At 37.5% G+C, this 8,102-nt stretch overlaps 1 long non-coding RNA gene across 1 annotated transcript; it reads left to right on the top strand.

Annotated features, from left to right (window-relative positions):
* Window positions 1–212: 212 nt before the first annotated feature.
* LOC141594275 (uncharacterized) lies at window positions 213–853 on the top strand. The gene is made up of 3 exons (XR_012522091.1): window positions 213–278; window positions 375–452; window positions 785–853. It is a non-coding gene; the product is annotated as an uncharacterized LOC141594275 (long non-coding RNA).
* The last annotated feature ends 7,249 nt before the right edge of the window (window positions 854–8,102 follow it).

Genomic DNA, 8,102 nt, shown 5'->3' with positions numbered 1-8,102 from the left:
TCTTCGTTTTATGTGTCGAATGGAACAAGAGAAATTCCGATAGTTATGCCACCAGTTACGTCGATGACGGGTAACACTATTTTTAGGCTGTTTCAGTACCGTCGCCGGTGATTCCTTAAAGGTTACCTTCGTTTTTTTGAATGATTTTGTTGTATTTTGCTATCATCGGGTTGATTAGGGTATGTAGATAGTTGAGCACAATTGTATATCATAATAATGTACCCTACTTGGGAATCTGCTTGGGGATGCAGATTTCTGTCATTGAATTTGCCCGATCTGTAAGTACATCCACAAGACCACAACTATTTTCCTGCCTTTGCAATATTTGTTGGTTGACATATCTAATTTTCAATTATTATTGACTAATTATGTAGATTCTGGGATGGGAAAATGCCAACAGTGAAGAGTTCGATGAGAAGGCTGCAAATCCCGTGGTCATATTCATGCCTGAGGTATGCCATGAACTTTCCACTATCCTACCAATTCTATTGTCCCAGTTGACCTTAGTTGTCAACTTATGCCACATTACCATTAACATCTCTCAATATATGTAGTCATGTAGAGATATAATGTAAAATCTGTTGTTTTCGATTTACCAATACAAATTATCGGTCAAAGTCGATACTGTTCAAAGTGGATATTGTTTTCGTACCAAAGTCAAATGAAGACAATTTAAATAAGATCGGTTGACTAGGGAGTATAAATCTGAACTCTTACTCCAATAGAGAAATGTGTGATATATACTTGTTTGCCTTTTTAAATTATCTGTTATCTGTGTATCTAGGGATCTCGAACGCACATGGGAAACACAATGAGATTAGGTTAACGAAGAACCTTATTCCAGACTCCAAAGCACAATCGAGCGATACAACCAATATTCGTCTAAAGCTTTATCAAAACGGTTCAAGATGCATCGGGTGGAGAGTCTGGTCACTATGTTTAGTATATAAGATACCTTAGGCTTCAACTTTCCTGACAGTTTCTTTGATGAACAAAATGTTCGTAACCACCATCAATCTCAAGTAAAGACCAAGTTACCGAAATCGCAAAAATAGTTATGTACGGCGATATTGCGGGCTTTTTTCTTTGCAAACTACGAGGATAAGTATTCAAAAAAAGATGTGTATATGACAAGGAAAGGGAGAGGAAGATAATTGTGGTGGTAATTTGTGGTTTGGTAGTCGGAGCAAGGAGAACTAAGATGAAGAAGTAGGCATGCCAATGAGAAACAAAATACACAAATCTCTCGCTATATCACATGGCGATAAGTTTCTGAAATTAAAAAAAAATACATCTAGCTGAATCATTCGTCGAGATTAAAAAAAAAAGGTACTGATGCGGACATATTTCGTATATCAATATGAAGTTGCACGCGGTCAATTACTATTTTCTTTTGTTTTGGTCGAGCCAAACCAGTTCATTCTTAATATGTTATTTATTTTTCTCTAAATCTCATTAAATTTTTTAATTTATAAGTGTGGTGAACCCTTTTTGGGAGTGAAGTTGCGGAGATTAGTGTTGAAATTAGATGATAAGAGGATGAACTAACTAACAACATATCCGTTTATAGGAAGCTATTAAAAAAAAGATTTGCAATAGGAAGCTATTAAAAAAAGTTATGAGAAAATTGATAGAGAAATTAAAGGATTCAGTTGAGAAGGATTCAATAATGTAATTAATTAATTTGTGTTTGAATAACCAATTTTTCGGGCTGATTAATTTAATTTATTTTTATTGTGTCAACATTATGCAACGCACGCGGGATAAAATTTCACAAAAAGAGAAGGGCACTTTTGGGAATAAACAAGCAACAAAAAGACGACAACAATAAATTGAAGAAGAAGACCATCATCAAAAACAATAATGATAAGATATAACATCATTATATATATTATTATAAGAAATAAAGAGACGTTGTTGCTGGTTGAATAACATTTTATTATGAATACTTTTATTTTTAAGACCTTCACGTTATTTTATTTCCTCTGTTTAAAATTAAATATTTTTGATGTCTATAAAGTGATTTCTTGATATAGGGGTGTATTTTCACAAATTTTGTTGATAATAATATAGTTGGTATCTTTAAATTAAAGTATGATTCATTTTTTTATGGCATGTTAATAATTATAATTAGACCAAAATATACAATAATAACACTATTGTCCAATTGCTAAATCGAGACAATATAGGAAAAAAACGCATGAAATTCAAGGCTAAATAAAATTGGATTTAATATGTATTTTAGGTAATTATTGCTATGCAATTATTAATTATTTGGATTAAATTAGTTTTGATTAGATAATTATTTAAATTAAAAATTATAAAATAAAAATTTAAATTTAAATATCTTTTTTAAATAAAGAGGTTGATAAATTAAATTTGACTCCAACAATAATTTCACATTTCTGTTCATGTCATCCACAATATCTTACCTTTTTAGTTAATATTGAGAGGTGAACCAATATTATAACCCGTGCAACGCACGAGCACAAAATCTAGCATTAATAATAAGGTAATAGTAATAGTTTCCAAATTGGTATCTCATACACCCTAAACCTAGACTATAAATACTTAATAAATCTGAATAATATTTTTTTTTTTGACAGTGAGAACGGACTTACTCATAATTGTGTAAAAATAATTTATTAAAGAAGAATTAGTATTATTTGAAATACTTGGTCAATATTATAGCTTAAGGTGGCGAAAAAGCTCTCCTCTCTCTCTCTCTCTCTCTCTCCCTACAGAAAACCCTAGAAATCCCAATCGTGAAACTGCCGCATCGTCCCTCCACCCACCGTCCCTCTTGAGGCTCACCCTTGCGCCGGAGATGGGGCCGTCTTTCAAAGCCCTATCTCAAAGCCCCATCTCCGGGGATCTCTGACTCCCACTCTTCTCTAATTAACTAGATTACCCATTTCCTTTCCCCTTTTTTCTCTTTGTGGTTCAATCGGTCTTCACGATTGACTGTGGTTGTTGGCTGTTGCGGTTAACCACCCTCTTCTTTGTCCATCCTCTCCTCTGATTGAGCTTTCGTTGGTCTTGCTTACGTCGTGGTGGGTGTTTTCCCCTTTCCCGGGTTAGTTGTTCGAGCTTAAGGAGTTTGTAGGACTTCTTGCTTGTGGTCCGAAAGGTTTTGAAACACTTGGTTGCAGCTGTTCGTGGTTCTGGTTTGGCAGACTTTCTGAGCTTTAATCTTTCGGTTTCATCTGGTGCTTGATTCCTTCATCCCCGTCTCGTTTTTTCCTGTTTGACTACTGAAGGTTTATAAGGCCTGATTTCTCAACTTGATGCTTGTACTGTGGTTTTTGTCCGGCACCGATCGGCCATAACGTTTCTGATGTGGTACCATGCGCTGATTTTCAGAATCTTCGATTCTCAATTTGGTTTTCTGATTCCCGGAACATAACTCCCCTGTGTTTATGAGTTGTGGAGTAATTGTGTGTGTAAGGGTTACATGTGTGATTTGGTGAAATAATTACGGAGGGTTGATGTTGAAGAGTCTAGGGTGATGCTGCTGGGGTTTGGGTGTTGGTAGTCGGGTTTTTTTAGAAGAGTGGGCTCTGGGTGGACTCGGGATGGGTTTTACGGTGGTGAGGGTTAGGGTCAGATGCGGTGGTTTTTCTGAAATCTTTTGTCCGAAATCCTTGTTTATAAGTTCTTTCACTGGTTTTTGTTTTTTCATAATAATAATATACTCTTAAAAGAGTACTTGTTTTAGTTATCACCTCTTAAAGGTGTTCTATCTTAACTTTTTGAGTTGGGGTTGTTTTGTGAAAAGTTATGGCTAGCATTTCCATTGATGAAATTTTTCTAAAACATTTTGTTATTGCTCATGGAAATAGTGAGTTCAAGGAGGATGATTGGTTACTGTTTAGTTCTTTCTTACCAATGAAAGAACCTCTTTTGTTAAAGGTTAAATTCCTTAAGGAGAGGGGCAACGAATTCTTTAAGCAAAATCTTTTTGACTCTGCTGGCGGCTGCTATGAAATGGCATGTCGACTCTTATGTTTGGTTTTGGAATCCAAGGAGAACTATGAGGTCAAATCTGTCTTGCAATTAGCAATCTCTTTAAATTTGAATCTAGCGGCTTGTGCTAATAAGCTCCATGAGTATGAGGCGGCCATAAACTTCAGCTCTTTGGTTTTGTCGTCCTTCCCTAAAAATGCTAAGGCTCTATTTCGTCGAGCTATAGCGTGTATGAAGACTAATTTGCTCATGGAAGCGCAAACTGATCTTGAAACTGCATCAATGCTTGAACGTAAGAATAAAGATATTCTTAGAGAGCTCAATGTTGTTAAGAATTTGCGGGCTATTAATCATAACGGTAAGAGAAGTATTGAGGACCAATTGTCATGTGAGGTGGCTAGGGAAAGTAAAAGATATATCCCTGATGAGATAACCGGGGACACCTTAGTTAACGATAATGGGGGATCTTCTTGTGGTTCTTGCGTTACTCCACTTTCTGACTCCACTGTCATGGATAATTCCATTTCGAATGATGGTATTCCTATAAATCTCGAAGGAAATTCTTCTTCTAATTTTGAGTTGGATCACAATCACAAAGACTTTCAAATGGGTGTTAACGAGTATATTCCTAAAAAATCGGTTCATGAGTTCTCAAGAAATGGTGGAGAAAATTCAAGGTTAAGGATCTCCGAACAAGCTTATCAAAAAATGCTTGAAGGCAGTCAGGTGAGCTTTTACAATAAAAGAGACATGTCTACTATGACAATTCGGGTCCTTACTACCAAGGTCACAAAGGAGGGTGGAATTGCAAGAGAACATTATAAGAGAAAGAAGAGGAGGAGACGCTCTAAAAAGCAGAATTTGAAGACGGAGATGGTAAATGAAGACACGGTAAATGAAGACACGGTTTCTTGTTCAGGAGCCATCAATGGGATTCATGGTTTTAATTCGAGGGAGTCCTCTATTGGTGGTGTTAACTCGAGCTCCTTCTCTATTTGTGATGACTTATCTCCTTCTGGTTCTCAAATCCTCCAAGTTGACCATATGGTTGTCGCCCCTAATTCCTGCTTACCTGGTCCTTTGGTGAATGACACGACCAACACCTTTGTTTGCTTCCAAGCCCATAAAGATCCAAGTGAACATGAGTCATTCCTTTTTTCAGCTCGACGTAGGAGGTGCAAGATTCCTTTGTTTAGTAAACGGTCACGTGTCTCGCCTACACGTACGCTTTGAAGAAACCCCTCAGATAGATTTTGCAGGTATCATTCTAATCATCAAGTGAGTGAGACGAAGAGAATTTTTAACTTCAAGAAGAATCATGGCCAAGGGGATGAATCTCTGAGACACAATGTATCTACTTGTTCTACAAGTAGGTCTTTCTCCCGTAAATCTCTACGTCCTCGAGGCGTAAGTGTGTCTTGTTGCAGGTACTCCTCTGAAGCCCAACTAACTAAGAAGAGGAAAGAAGAATTCGCTCATTTGGCAAACTCAGATCGTCCCCTCAAGAAGCCTTTTCTTTTTGCTAACCCCATTCTTAGTTTAACTTATGTTTCAGGTAATGTAATAATAAAGTCTGACTCCGAGAGTCGACTAAGCACTATGTAAGGAACCTTTCTTTATCGTTGCCAAAAAAAAAAAAAAATTATTAAAGAAGAAAGAATAGATCTAAAAGGAAGAAGGAGAAATCGTCTTGCATAATTGTGTTAAGCTAAGAATTACAAAGCCGTCTTAAACTCAAATTGTATTTGTTATTAAGCTTGTAACCGTGACCTTTAATGACCATCGTACGCCGCCTTACACGCGACCTAATGGACCACGACTTCGACCTAGGACGACCTTGGACCGCCATGATTCTGACCTGACCCTTCATTGACCATAATTGACCGTTATGTGATGGTTTTTGGGGCGGTTAAAGGTGGCGGGCTAGGCTATGCGGGTTTGGGGATCGTGGGACTCGAACCTTAATTTGACCCACCAATTGGACTCGACTTGACCTGGATAAGGTGGGGTTGTGACCTGAGTGGTTATTCGACAAAGGTGGGTGGCCGAGGGAGGTCGTAGGTGGTGGCTTGTGGCGGTGGTTGCGTGAGAACAGGGGAAAACAGAGACGAGTTTGCAACTGTCTTAAGACGAGCACTGTGGCCGCGTTGTTGACTTTCCGGGGGAAAAGGAACCACCTTTGGGACCGCCATGTGACAGTAGTGTCAATGGTGATGGCAGGAGGTGGTAGAGGTGACTGTGATGGTGCTGGTGACGGGTTTAAGATGCGGTGGTGTTGGAATTGTTTGGCGGTGTCTGAGTTGGGTGGTACGGACAGGGGGTCTAAGGCATGGTGGTATAGCCGCGGATGGTGGTTGGTGCTGATGGTGAGATCATGGCTGGGTTGGTGGCAGGGGTGGCTCACGGTGGGGCCTGGTTGTAGGCTTGGTGGTTGTCGGGTTTGGGCTATATACAAGGGTGTTTTTGGGGTGTGTTAGGTATGTGTGTATGGGTTTTGACAGGTTGGTGAATGGGTTTAGTAATTATGTGACTTGGGTTCTGAGACGGGTTTACAAATATTAATTCACGTGATAATATAAACGCAATGATTTGATTAATGAATAATGAGGTAATAAGTAATTGGTTATATAAATAGTAAATTGTTTTATATAATTAGTTTACTTAGTAATTATAATTATTAATTGTTTAGGCGGCGCTTTGGAGTTGGAATATTTCTAAGTATCTTATTGGATTGCTATTTGGGAGTATTTGTTGAAAAGGTAGGATAACTACTCAACTGGCTGTTATTATTGTATTTCACATGAGTATTGTGGCTGGAAGCATACTTGTTATATCGTTGTGGTTGAGTATTGTGGATTATATCCGGCTGATTATTATTATTTATCGTTGCATTCATATAAGTATGCATTTGCATTAGTTAGCAGATTTATTCTGACAGACATTACTTATAATAATGTATAGTGGTTATCAGATTTATTCTGGCAGACGTTACTTACAGTAATATATAGTGGTTATCAGATTTATTCTGGCAGACGATTATAATCGTGAATTCTCGAGGCAGGCCCCAGGTTGGCCTGCAGGCCATCTGGTGGATATTTATCAACCGTGTGTTGAGGCAGACATTACTTTATAGTAATGTAGTGTGTTTTCTCACCTTCGGGTTGAGGCTGCCCCGGCCAGGGATTGGCGGGATGAATAGTGTTGCGAGTGATGAACTCGGCTGAATGGATCTATTAAGTCATATCATGCATATCCATATTGTTATCTACTGTTGTTAGTTATTCCTACTCAACCTCGTGGTTGACAGTGTATTCGTGAACACCTGTGATGAACCATAATGGGGAGCAGATTTGACAGGTACTAAAGATTAGCTGACTTGGGAGCTTATGGGAATGCGTGAGGACTTGGCCAGTCTACCTAGAAGTCTAGACCACATAGATTAATTATTCACTTTATGTAATTTCCGTTGCGTAGTATATTGTAATGTTAAGGTTTAAATTTAATCGGCTGGCAATGTAATAAAACCATTATTTCTGGTAAAGTTATTAAAGTACTTTGGTTTGTTTTAATTTGTATCATTTATCTCGGGCAACCGAGATGGTAACAATCCTATTTAATGGGAATGTCTTGCTAAAGGCTCCTAAATAAATGGGGGTGTTACATCCGGGTACGGTGGGTTCAAATACGGGTTATTGGTCAGGCTATTATGGGCAAAGTGCTGGGCAACAATTAGTATATAACGCCTTTTATAGATCCGAAAAATATTTTTTAAAAACTAAAGTATATTTAATATTAATATTTTAATCATATTCAATGTTTAGTTTTTTAATTATTTTTTCAAATATATTATATAATACAATAAATATTAATATTTTTATTAACATTATTTTAGTTTATCTTTGACTCAACGGGTCGACGTGTTCGTGTCGGGTTTCACTTAAATTAACGGGTCATTTCGGGTTTCATATCGAATGGGTTTCTGCTCGAGATTTTCGGGTTTTAACCCTGGAAAAAATGGATGAAGTCGCGTTGGGCCGAAATTTGACAGGCTTATATCTTAGTCATGTCTTAAACTCATAACTTATCATTTAGTTAAAATAATAATATGGATACGAATTATACAAACAACCAACTCT

Source organism: Silene latifolia, chromosome 8, assembly GCF_048544455.1.
Source record: "Silene latifolia isolate original U9 population chromosome 8, ASM4854445v1, whole genome shotgun sequence".
NCBI lineage: Eukaryota > Viridiplantae > Streptophyta > Magnoliopsida > Caryophyllales > Caryophyllaceae > Silene > Silene latifolia.
The sequence above is the reverse complement of the archived record's forward strand: the minus strand, read 5'-3'. Positions and strand labels throughout refer to the sequence as shown.